At 40.7% G+C, this 12,664-nt stretch overlaps 1 long non-coding RNA gene and 1 pseudogene across 1 annotated transcript; one reads left to right on the forward strand and one right to left on the reverse strand.

Moving 5' to 3' along the window:
- Positions 1-6,121: 6,121 nt before the first annotated feature.
- Positions 6,122-7,655, reverse strand: LOC133556715 (uncharacterized). Its single transcript, XR_009807578.1, has 2 exons — positions 7,534-7,655; positions 6,122-7,411 (listed from the first exon to the last, which is right to left on the reverse strand). It is a non-coding gene; the product is annotated as an uncharacterized LOC133556715 (long non-coding RNA).
- Positions 7,656-10,688: 3,033 nt separating this feature from the next.
- LOC133563038 (5S ribosomal RNA) lies at positions 10,689-10,797 on the forward strand (annotated as a pseudogene).
- The last annotated feature ends 1,867 nt before the right edge of the window (positions 10,798-12,664 follow it).

A 12,664-nucleotide genomic window follows, 5' to 3' on the forward strand; every position in this document is an offset into this window, starting at 1 on the left:
GGCCATCCTTAGAAAAGTGTTGTGCCTCTCAGCTGCAGGATTGATTGATTGCAACTTTTATTAGTAGATTGCACAGTACAGTACATACTCCGTACAATTGACCACTAAAATGTGTACGTTTTTCAACTTGTTTTAAGTCGGGGTCCACGTTAATCAATTGATGGTAGAGGTAGCTGAGACATGACGGAGACGACCCAGTAGAACATCAAAGGACTGGGGAGAATTGCATACAATTATAATAAGAATACAAATGTTTTCAGCAGTTTTCAGCAAATTTGCAAACTTGTTGTTAAAATTTCTGAGTGTTGAAAAGTGTTTTCCGAGCAGCTGTTCATATGACATTAATAACATGAGGATGAAAACATAAAATGTATGAACACAATTTGATTTGCACTTTCTAAAAGATTCTTGTATATGATTTATTTTTTTAAAGTCATCTTGTTTTTTTTCTTTTAGTGATTCACGACCTGTCATATCACGAAGATTTAGGATCCAAAGATTCACAAATAACAAGATACAATGAATGGTGCCATCTGGATGATGATATTATTTGGCATTACAACAGCAGCAACAGGAACGTCCTACCCCAACAGAACTGGATGAAGATCACAGCCGAGGATCCACAGTACTGGCAGAGAGCCACAGAGACCAGTCGTGCTGCCGAGCAGTTCTACACGAACATGTATGAACCTCACATGAAGTACTACCTCAATCCTGAAGGTTTGTTTATGTTGAACTTTTGACAGTAAAATGTGTTTAATGTCCTCTTTAATACTGTGCTTTAAGATATATTTACCTTTAAGATAGCACAGATATCTTGTCTCTTTCCATTCCAGAATTACCTTTAAAAGAATACCAAACCCGTTTCCATATGAGTTGTGAAATTGTGTTAGATATAAATATAAACGGAATACAATGATTTGCAAATCCTTTTCAACCCATGTTCAGTTGAATATGCTACAAAGACAACATATTTGATGTTCAAACTCATACATTTTTTTTGTTGTTGCAAATAATCATTAACTTTAGAACTTGATGCAAGCAACACGTGACAAAGAAGTTGGGAAAGGTGGCAATAAATACTGATATAGTTGAGGAATGCTAATTGGGAACAGGTGGGTGCCAGGATTGAGTATACCAACAGCTTCCCAAAAAATGCTCAGTCTTTCACAGGACAAGATGAGGCGAGGTACACCCCTTTGTCCACAACTGCGTGAGCAAATAGTCAAACTGTTTAAGAACAATGTTTCTCAAAGTGCAATTGCAAAAAATTTAGGGATTTCAACATCTATGGTCCATAATATCAACAAAAGGTTCAGAGAGTCTGGAGAAATCACTCCACGTAAGCGACATGGCCGGAAACCAACATTGAATGACCGTGACCTTCGATCCCTCAGACGGCACTGTATCGAAAGCAGACATCAATCTCTGAAGGATATCACCACATGGGCTTAGGGACACTTCAGAAAACCCCTGTTACTAAAAACAGTTGGTCGCTACATCTGTAAGTGCAAGTTAAAGCTCTACTACGCAAAGCGAAAGCCTTATCAACAACATCCAGCTTCTCTGGGCCCGAGATCATCTAAGATGGACTGGTGCAAAGTGGAAAAGTGTTCTGTGGTCTGACTAGTCCACATTTCAAATTGTTTTTGGAAATATTTGACATTGTGTCGTCCGGACCAAAGGGGAAGCAAACCATCCAAACTGTTATCGCGGCAAAGTTGAAAAGCCAGCATCTGTGATGGTATGGGGGTACATTAGTGCCCAAGGCATGGGTAACTTACACATCTGTGAAGGCACCATTAATGCTGAAAGGTACATTCAGGTTTTGGAACAACATGTGCTGCCATTTAAGCGCCGTCTTTTTCATGAACGCCCCTGCTTATTTCAGCAAGACAATGCCAAGCCACATTCAGCACGTGTTACAACAGCGTGGCTTCATAAAAAAAGAGTGCGGCTACTTTCCTGGCCCGCCTGTAGTCCAGACCTGTTTCCCATCAAAAATGTGTGGCGCATTATGAGGCGTAAAATACGACAGCGGAGACCCCAGACTGTTGAACGACTGAAGCTCTACATAAAACAAGAATGGGAAAGAATTCCACTTTCAAAGCTTCAATAATTAGTTTCCTCAGTTCCCAAACGTTTATTGAGTGTTGTTAAAAGAAAAGGTGATGTAAGTCAGTGGTGAACATGCCCTTTCCCAACTACTTTGGCACGTGTTGCAGCCATGAAATTCTAAGTTAATTATTTTTTGTAAAAAAATAAAAAAATAAAGTGTATGAGTTTGAACATCAAATATCTTGTCTTTGTCGTGCATTCAATTGAATATGGGTTGAAAAGGATTTGCAAATAATTGTATTCCGTTAATATTTACATCTAATACAATTTCCCAACTCATATGGAAACAGGGTTTGTACAAGTATAGTGCATTAGTGTGTGTGAGATGATTTTCACTGAATCTGGACTCCCGGGTACTCGTCTCAGTCAACTCGTTTGCTCACTTTTACCTGCTACCGCTCGCTAAATAAAGAATGTGATCCGAGTAACAAGTTGTGCAAAGCTACAGATCTGGCACTCGCATCTATTTCTTTCCATTCTGCCCGAGATGCATCGTAAGCTCGACAAAACGAACAATTCACTCGCTCATTCGGTAAGTCCCTCTGACTGACAAATCAAAGGACTTTTAAAGGAGTTGTACTGACTCCCGAGTGCTTAAAAAGCACTCAAGTCTTAGGGAGAAACTTGTTTGAGAAGAGTGACTCCAGTACCCTGATATTCTTCACTGAGTGACTCCTAAGAACTGAAGTCAATAAAATGAACCTAGTTTCACATAAGTACTTTGTGTTACTCTTGTAGATACTTACATCGGTGTGTGGGGCTCTGGATGCCAATGGGATGACGAAACTGATGAGATCACAGGTTGGTATTGGGACAGGTATGATGGAGATGACTATGTGGCACATAATCCATGGAGATGGACCGCAGCAAAAGAACCACCTGATCACCCCAAAATAATCTGGGATCATGGCAGAACTCCACCAGAGTATTTCAAGGTCTACGTTGAGAATTGTCCTTCTGACTTGAAGAAGTACTTGGGTGTGCTACTGAGAACAGGTGGAACCATACCTATCACTTTTACGTTTGTAACCATGTTAGCTTGTTCCCTATAAGAACATTACTAGCATTACAAACTATATTTTCATTCTCTCTCTTTATTTCCATCTTTTTTCCTCCCACACTTTCTCTCCATATTGTCCTCTGTTTATATGTGGCCTCACTTCCTGTGCAGAACTTCCAATGGTGTCTCTAAACCAGAAGACACCGTCTTCTCCAGTCAGCTGCAACGCCACAGGTTTCTACCCCGACAAAGCCGTCATATTTTGGAGGAAAGACGGCGAGAAGCTCCTTGAGGGTGTGAAGCAAACATAAATGCTCAAAAACCAGGACGGAACCTTCCAGATGTCGGTGGACCTGAATGTGACGGGCGACATGGAGGGCAAGTACGAATGTGTGTTTCAGCTGACTGGTGTCAAGGAGGACATCGTCACCAAGTTGGAGAGCAGAAGCACTTTGAGCAACTTGAGCGGTGAAGGTGAGATAGACACATTTGGTTAACTTCCACATTGATAAAGATGTTTCCCATTAGAAGTCTGAATCACTATTTTTCACCCATGCTATTTAAGTAGCACACTACTGTTTCAGCTGCTACTGTGTACGACTAATCATTGGTCCAGTCATCAACCCTAACACGGACCAACAAACCCAATTATCAATTTATTGTGTGAATCACCTAACTTTGCACTTGATCATTCTTTCTATCAAGACCTCAATACAATGACATCTGGTGACAGAACCATTGAGAGCCAAACCACGATCCCACCTAGTACTACCAGTAGCACCATGGATGTCACCACTGAGAGCAACAAAGCCACCACCCGACCTAGTACCACCAGTGGCACCTCGGATGTCACCACTGAGAGCAACAAAGCCACCACCACACCAACTCCTGGGCTCAACAAGACCACAGATCTACTGGAAGGTACACAGAGACAATTCGAAGGTTTCAGACTCTAAATATGGGATTTCAACTGAAAACCTAAATATATACTGGGTGGTCATCTAAACATTGAGAGAAGTGATTGGATTAGTGCAAGAAAACGATAATAATCATCTTACTGAACTTGGAAAAAGTAGTATGTGTGAATGTGTTTCTCTATGCTGCACAACAGTGACATTGATCATAACTAAGGATTAAACTTTGATAAAATTTTTTATATTGATTCTATTCTTTGTCATGATGACGATGTTTGATGTTTACAAGCAACCAAGTTGTGCTTTTCCCTCTCAAAAGACAAGGTGTGCGTCGGCTGTGTTGTTGCCACGACGGTGGTCCTTACAACGGTGATCTATCTGGCGGTCATCATCATCATCGTGATGGTCAAGCGTTACAGAGAGACATGGTGAGGGACATATCTTCTCTGTCTTCTTCTCAGTGCAGCATCACTCTATGCACTTCCCAGGAGTAACGTGATCCTTCTGCAAGAGCACACAAGATAAAGTGTCGCATATCTAACTAACGTGTGTTCTTGTGCTAAAGATTGGAAGGATGAGACATGATCCATATATGTTAACCTTATGGTTAGCGACTGGGAAACTCCCGTTATTTTGTCCTACTTTACATTCACACTCACATTTGTAACGCTAGCATGGGCTAGTCGGGTTAAGAATGTAACTTGTGTGACAGAAGATGGTTCATTTAGGAGCCTGTGGTGTAAAAGACAACGACAACTTGTCTTGGTTTTGACTGCATTAAATGTATTGATACAAGAACATAAATACCACAGATAACAATAAAAAATACCCAAAACAGAAATACGAGATACGATCCTGCTTCCTTCTCGGAACCAGTCCACAGTTCAGTTCAAATGCAACGACTTTTGCGTCAGTCCAAAAGTTCAGTTCAAAAAAACAAAAGTAATCCAAAAGGTTCACAGCGGAGGAGAAAAAAAATGCTTGTTCTACCGCATAGTTGTTTAGTTCTCCATTTTGTTGAGTGTAAAAGTGGACAGGGAGCACAGGTTGTTTGGGGCACCGGTATTCCTTCCCGGAAAAAAAACCTGACCTAAAAGTCCAAAAAACAAAGTGAGTAACCTAGTTACCTCTTCACTAGTAAAGTACATTATATATGTACTTGAATGCATAATATAGGCATTCGATTGTCCAGAATGACAAATATTTTGTATTAATAAACAATTGATGACATAATTTATCCATGTTGATTACTATACAATCATGAATCCAATTAAATTGAACATTCATAATACATTTCTAATAATACAATTGATATGAAATAATTTAACCATGTTGATTAATATACAATCATGAGTTCAATAAAATTGAACATTCATAATACATTTCTAATAATACAGTTCATAATTTCTTATCTAAAGTGATAAAACTCAATCATGGATCAATTACAAATTCAATTACAAGTGCACTTATATAACTAGTTTCATAATAATACTCATTAGAAACTCAATGAATCATGATTCAAATTCAAGTACTTGTCCAAACATTCAAAGTTGATAAACAATCAAGCAGAGTTAAATTAAAGTGTTGCGCAACAAACCAAATACACACACATGCGTTCCATTTTGAGCGCGTAGTAAAAAAAAAAAAAAGACAAACTTATAAAAGCATCCACAAAGTGGCTAAAGCTTATTAGCACTGCAAAGCCCTTTGCTGGACTAAATTGTTGCCTGTAAATCGGCTGGATGATCATAAAAAAGTAAAAAGTAATGTAGCCGAGTGTCCTGGGTTCGCATAATTTGGGTACTGATAAAATAAAATAATAAAAGGGAGTCATGAGAGCAGGTCCGGTCTCCACCACTTTATTGTTCCCTTCTTTACACCTATCTCCATACCCATATCTCACCTTCTTCAACAACTCACCTTTATATAGACCTCTTACATCACAGCCTTACGGCAACACTGGAGGGACACCCTGAACTGTTTGTTACATACGTCCCCCCCTCAATCAGAAACGTCCCCGTTTCATCACAAACAAAATAGGTAACAAACAAGGGGAAATAGAACAGAGAAAAGAAAAAAAAATTCAAAATTCACAATAAATCAACAATATATTTTTTTACACCGTATTGCATAGGCTAACACACTGGCCCCTCAAAACATGCAAAAACTCCCAGATGCGAAGGATGTCACTCCAATCGCCCCATTTGTAAGATAGTTCAATTATGTGGAGGAGGTCGCCCCCAGCGAGATGGTCCGATGGTGCGCAGGAGGTTACCCCAGTCACCCCCTGCAAGATAGTCCGATTGTGCGCAGGAGGTCGCCCCAGTGACCCCCTGCAAGATAGTCCGTTTGTGAGATAGTTCGTTTATGACGCTCCATCATGCCATCAGACTTGGGGTTATAGGCAGTGGTGCACGTCCTTTTTTTTCAAGCAACATACAGAGTCTAATTGAAGGGGAAACACCCTGGGGCCCTCACAGCCCCCATGGGAACCTCCGGGCCACATGCAGAACGTCCATGACCACCCTCCGGGTGGGCCGACAAACCTGGGACCCGCCCACGGGGACGTTAAGGGCACCGAGGGGTCCGACACGCTCTGTACTTCTCACGCCACCGTCGGCTGTCTCTCAGCGCGAAGGGCCAGCAGCAAGACCGCGGGAACGCCTCCGCAACCAGCCGGGCCACGCCCGCAGCAAACACCTCCACGCTCTCCCCCGGAGCACGCACACTCGCCGACAGGTTGGCCCCGAACCGGTCCATTAATTGTCTTTGTTTAAAACGTGCCCCCAGTCTCCCACGGGACGAGTTGGGAGGATCCGAAAATCCTCACCAGCTCCTGGTGCAGTCGGCTCCCTCCGTCGGTGAAAGGAGCGGTTAAACAAAAACTCCACTTTCGACATTCATGCCGTGTGAGTGTCCGTCAAACAGCGCCTCCGGGCTTGAAAAGAATCGTGGTCACCACACCACGTGTCCGAAAAATGGCCGGGAAGCTTAGCAGCTAACTCGAAACTCACGTGTCCCGTGTAAAACTTTCTTCTTCTTTTTTTTTTCAACACAGCAGTTAAAATAATCCCACCGCTGCCACCAATGTAGCCGAGTGTCCTGGGTTCGCGTAATTTGGGTACTGATAAAATAAAATAATAAAAGGGAGTCATGAGAGCAGGTCCGGTCTCCACCACTTTATTGTTCCCTTCTTTACACCTATCTCCATACCCATATCTCACCTTCTTCAACAACTCACCTTTATATAGACCTCTTACGTCACAGCCTTACGGCAAAACTGGAGGGACACCCTGAACTGTTTGTTACAGTAATTACCTGAGCAATCGAGGGTAACACACCACACCTGCACAGCCCGATAGTTAATAGAACAGGTTGGCTGTATGGGGAAATAGCAGCGGTTAGCGCCTATGCTAAAACAGACGCAAACGTAATATTGGCGACATGGCACATGATTGTGATTTTGGAATTCCGTTGATTATGCCATGGTAAAAGACTCACCTAATTATGATGTTTGCAAAGTGGGAGAATGTGAAGATTTTGCGAGTTTGTCTCCAGTGCGTCTCACAGCACGCAGCAGCCACAGCAGACATGAGAGACGAGTGAAGTGCGCAGCACTTCCTTAAAAGGAAGCGAGCGCCATTTTGGGGCAGGAAGTAACCCTTCAAAATAAAAGTCTTTGCACTCTATGCATGTGTTTAATGGGAATTTTAAATATGGGTTACACATTCACACACTAGGGCCAATTTAGTGTTGCCAATCAACCTATCCCCAGGTGCATGTCTTTGGAGATGGGAGGAAGCCGGAGTACCCGGAGGGAAGCCACACAGACAAGACGAGGACATGTAAACTCCACACAGAAAGATCCCGAACCTGGGATTGAACCCAGGACTACTCAGGACTGTCGTATTGTGAGGCAGACGCACTAACCCCTCTTCCACCGTGCTGCCCCCCTTTAATAGTGTTTAATAGTAATAGTTTAATAGTTTTCCTAGAATGGAACCTTATTTTTTTTAAATCCTCACTGACAGCACAACAGAATTTCTCCTCATTTTCAGGTGGCAACATGTGTGCACATTTATTTTGCTGACTCATTAAGAATGAATCATAGTCAGGAAAGAATAGCAGCACTATGCTACTTGATGTTTCTGAGTCTCACCATAAAGATCTGATGAGGAACCTTCTGGTTGTACTTCCTTCCCAATGTGTGAGGTGTTTGGTTAGCGTGACTAACTCGGTAACGGTGCGGTGTTTGTCCGACAGCTCCCGATCTGGCCGTCGTTATCTCAATGAGCTCGCTCTCTGAAGACTGAGTGAGACGCGGCAGCAAGTGAGTTAACTCACAAGGATTGTGTGCCCTTCAAATGTTCTTCGGACTTTGGGTGAAGATGATCTACAACTTGGATTCACTTTTGTGGTTAATATGCTGTCATCTTCTTCCTCCAGGACTGCTTGTGCACTGGAACACCGAGATGTCTCCATCATCATGTTACTTGGAGATGAGATGTCCTTTGTTCTTCATGATACATTAGCATTTTAATCATGTTTTACCATGTCACGTTATGACATGTCTCCTTTGGATGCTTACAAAATGCGTTATGATCATATCATGTTTTTGGTGTTTCCTCTTGATTTTAATCTTTAAGTGTGTGCTGAAATGCAAGCTAAGAGTCGTGGTATCACCACTGTTTATAGATGAATATCATGTTGGGTCACATTTATTTCAATTAATCAATTTGTTCATTCTGGCTCTTAAAGGAGGACCAGTCAGAAAGTGATGGTAAGAGAAGAACACATGAAGAGAACAAGAGAAACAATTTTGTTTTTTACAGCACAAACTGAAAGCCAATTAAGATTAAATACCTTAGATGAAAGCATAAAGTATTATATTTTGGTATCACCTTACATTACTAGCAATAAGCTCCATGATATGCCAAAAAATGGATTTGTTAAAATTCAAGTGCAATGGTCTTGTTTTGTTGGTGGACACTTGTTAAAAGCAGTAACATTCCAGTGTGACCACAGCGTTGTCATTTTATTTTTAGTTAAGTCATTTCAGGGTTTTACCTTTGACCAATAACCTTTAACAGTTAATTTTGTTTTGTCCAGAGTGACAATTCAAATGTTAAAAAGCTTGATGGCTGCAATACACAAGTGATATTAATCATGAAAATTAAAATCGTTTTTCTTTTTGCAGTGGCAAGATTTCTTAAGATTATTTTATGACGAATGTTAAAATAACATTATTAATTGTGTTGATAATAAAGATTTTTTGATTGCACTTCCTGTTTCGTTGATTTCTGTGGTTTCCAATGGAAAAGCTGGTTTTGAACCAAACTGTCAATACATTATCTATCTTAACTTCATTTGACCCTAAGGGACACTTGACCTTTATTTGGGACAACAAATGAATACCAAGAGAAAGCAATGCACTATTTTTAATGATAATGACAACATCCATCCATCTTCTTTTACTGTATACCAGATAAAGTACATCCGTGTTCTGCCGGTCTTGACCCCAAAGTTGAAAAAATAATGTGTGAATGACATTAGAAAAAAACACTTTTCAAATATCAAGTGAATTTGAGATTTTAGGTCACATGACCAGGAATATATTGAAAGGAAACATCCATCCATCCATTTCTACCGCTTGTCCCTTTCGGCGTCGCGGGGGATGCTGGAGCCTATCTCAACTGCATTCGGGCAGAAGGCGGGGTACACCGTGGACAAGTCGCCCCCTAATCGCAGGGCCAACACAGATAGACAGACAACATTCACACTCACTGTCAGGCTTGTTTGTGTTTTAGTTTTTCCTCTGTGTGTGTGTAGTATTTTCTGTCTTTAGTTCCTGTCAGCGCTCTTGTTTTGTCTGTTTCCTGTCTTTCTCCCTGAGTGCTGTGTCACCTCAGCTGCGGCTGATTGGCACCTGATCACACCTGGTGTCAATCAGCCCACTCCTATTTAGACATGTCTTCCCTTCCAGTCAGTGCTGGATTATTCTCATGTATTGTCGTGTCATGTCATTGCAGCGTAGCGGTAAACTATATTTCGGTAGCAGTTTGTAGCTTACTGTCTTTTGTTCCCTGCTTTCAGTTTGTCTTTATATAACACGTACGACTTCTGTTTTCCTGCTCACTACCCGCTAGCTTCCACGCTAGGCCCTTTTGTTTTTGCTAGCTTCCAGGCTAAGCTCCTTTTGTTTTCTAGCTCCCATGCTAACTCTTTTAGTTTATTATCCGCCTCGTGCTCGCTTTTTGTTAGTACCCTTTTGTTTGTTCGTGTTCTAGTATTTTAATTAAATCATATTTTCCTGTTCAATGCCTGCCTCCGTCTCTGCATCTTGGGGTTCGTCACCAACAAACTTTCACACACTAGGGAACATTTAGTGTTGCCAATCAACCTATCCCCACCTCTCCTGCAATCTCCCCGCAGCATGAGAGCAGTCAGTGTGGGCACAGTGAGGGGGGGAAGCTCCGGAGGAAAATATCCACCGTGAAAGCAACTTGACCGCCGTAGCAAAGGAAGACAAAAATCACACAGCCAGAAAAAACACATAAGTGTACGCATGCGCGCAAAGCTCTAAGATAAATAGTCATTTTCTCTCAACCCGTCTGTAAGAGTTTCATTTAAAAAGGTTGGTATGGCCTAGTCTCTCAGTTTACGGCCATATTACCCTGAAGACACCCGACCTCGGAAGCTAGGCAGGGTCGGGCCTGGTTAGTACTTGAATGGGAGACCACCTGGGAATACCAGGTGCTGTAAGCGTTTACACTCACGCCAGAGGGCGCTCTTTTTTACTTCTTGCAAAAAAAAAGAAATATTTTTTATTCCACTTTCAGTTCACTTTAACCTAACATGACTAATATTTAGCCATCTTTAGACTGTTTTTGCCATCCACGAAAACACATGTCCAATTATAAATTCACCAGACACGGACTAGTGTTGTCCCGATACCAATATTTTAGTACCAGTACCGGTACCAACATGCATTTCGATACTTTTCAATACTTTTCGGTACTTTTTTAAATGAGGGAGACCACAAAAAAATGGCATTGTTGGCTTTATTATGACAAAAAATCTTAAGTTACATTAAACATATGTTTATTATGGCAATCGAAGAACAATTGTGTCCTTAAATAAAGTAGTGAACATATCAGACAACTTGTCTTTTAGTAGTAAGTAAACAAACAAAGAAAAAACTCCTAGTTAGTCTGCTGACATATGCAGTAATATATTGTGTCATTTCTCATTCTATTATTTTGTCAACATTATGAGGGACAAGCTGTAATTATTATTCAACTTGTTCATTTACTTTTAATATCTGGTTATTTTCTATTTCAACATGTTCTATCTACACTTATGTTAAAATGTATTAATCACTTATTCTTCTGTTGTTTGATACTTTACATTAGTTAAGTTAAAGTTAAAGTACCAATGATTGTCACACACACACTAAGTGTGGCGAAATTATTCTCTGCATTTGACCCATCACACTTGATCAACCCCTGGGAGGGGAGGGGAGCAGTGAGCAGCAGTTGTGGCCACGCCCGGGAATCATTTTTGGTGATTTATCCCCCAATTCCAACCCTTGATGCTGAGTGTCAAGCACAGAGGTAATGGTTCAAGACCATTACCTGAAAATTATTGCTGAAATTTACTGCATATTTAAAGTTCAGGGTTCGTACACCTTTTCCGTGGCCAAATTCAAGCACTTTTTAATTTTCCCGTTTTTTCAAAAAGCGAAAACCAGTATGATTCAATCCATAGCCTTGTTGTCTGAGCTCACCAAATGCTGTCTGTAGGAAAAATACGGAAAATCTCCTGAAACCTAAGCCTAACATTGAACCAGCAGTTATCATTAACTGAATGGGGCATAGAAAATGAAGCAGTGTGACTATTCAATGTCTTTGGTGTTTGCAAACATGTCTCCATTTGTGTTGTTTTTCACATTTCTTGTTCTTTTTCTTACTTACAGCACTCAGTGACATCGTACAGCACGGATTGATTCACACCATATTTGTGCTTGTAAACTGCATAATGTGATATAAATACACGTACCCCCAAAATGTCAATTTCACACATTTATTAACAAAACCGTTAACATATAAGGATAATAAATCAAAGGAAAATATTTGGTTTGTTTCACAACACCTCAGTCATATATATATATATATATATATATATATGTATATATATATATATATATATATAATATATATATATATATACACATATATATATATATATGTATATATACATATATATATATATATATATATATATATATATATATATATATATATATATATATATATATATATATATATACAAATACAGTTGTGAACAGCTTCCAGGAACGACGTAGCTTCGCACAGGTTTGACTCTTTATTTTTCAACAAAGGCTGCTCGCAGTGTCGGTCGGTCGATCTTTCAGCTCCTCCTCCGCTGCTCGCGCCGGTCTCCTTTTCAGTCGGCCGCATCTTTCTTGTGCTGTTCTTGGTTGCTCTGTGGCTCTCGTGACTCGCTCTCAGATCGCTCTCCTCAGTGCTGCGCACACTCAAACTCCTCTGCCTAGATCGCTCCTCCTTCTCCCCTTTTATACAGCATCAGGAGAAATGTTAATTGTGAGCCG

The sequence above is a fragment of the Nerophis ophidion genome, linkage group LG01 (genome assembly GCF_033978795.1).
Source record: "Nerophis ophidion isolate RoL-2023_Sa linkage group LG01, RoL_Noph_v1.0, whole genome shotgun sequence".
Classification (NCBI taxonomy): Eukaryota; Metazoa; Chordata; class Actinopteri; order Syngnathiformes; family Syngnathidae; genus Nerophis; species Nerophis ophidion.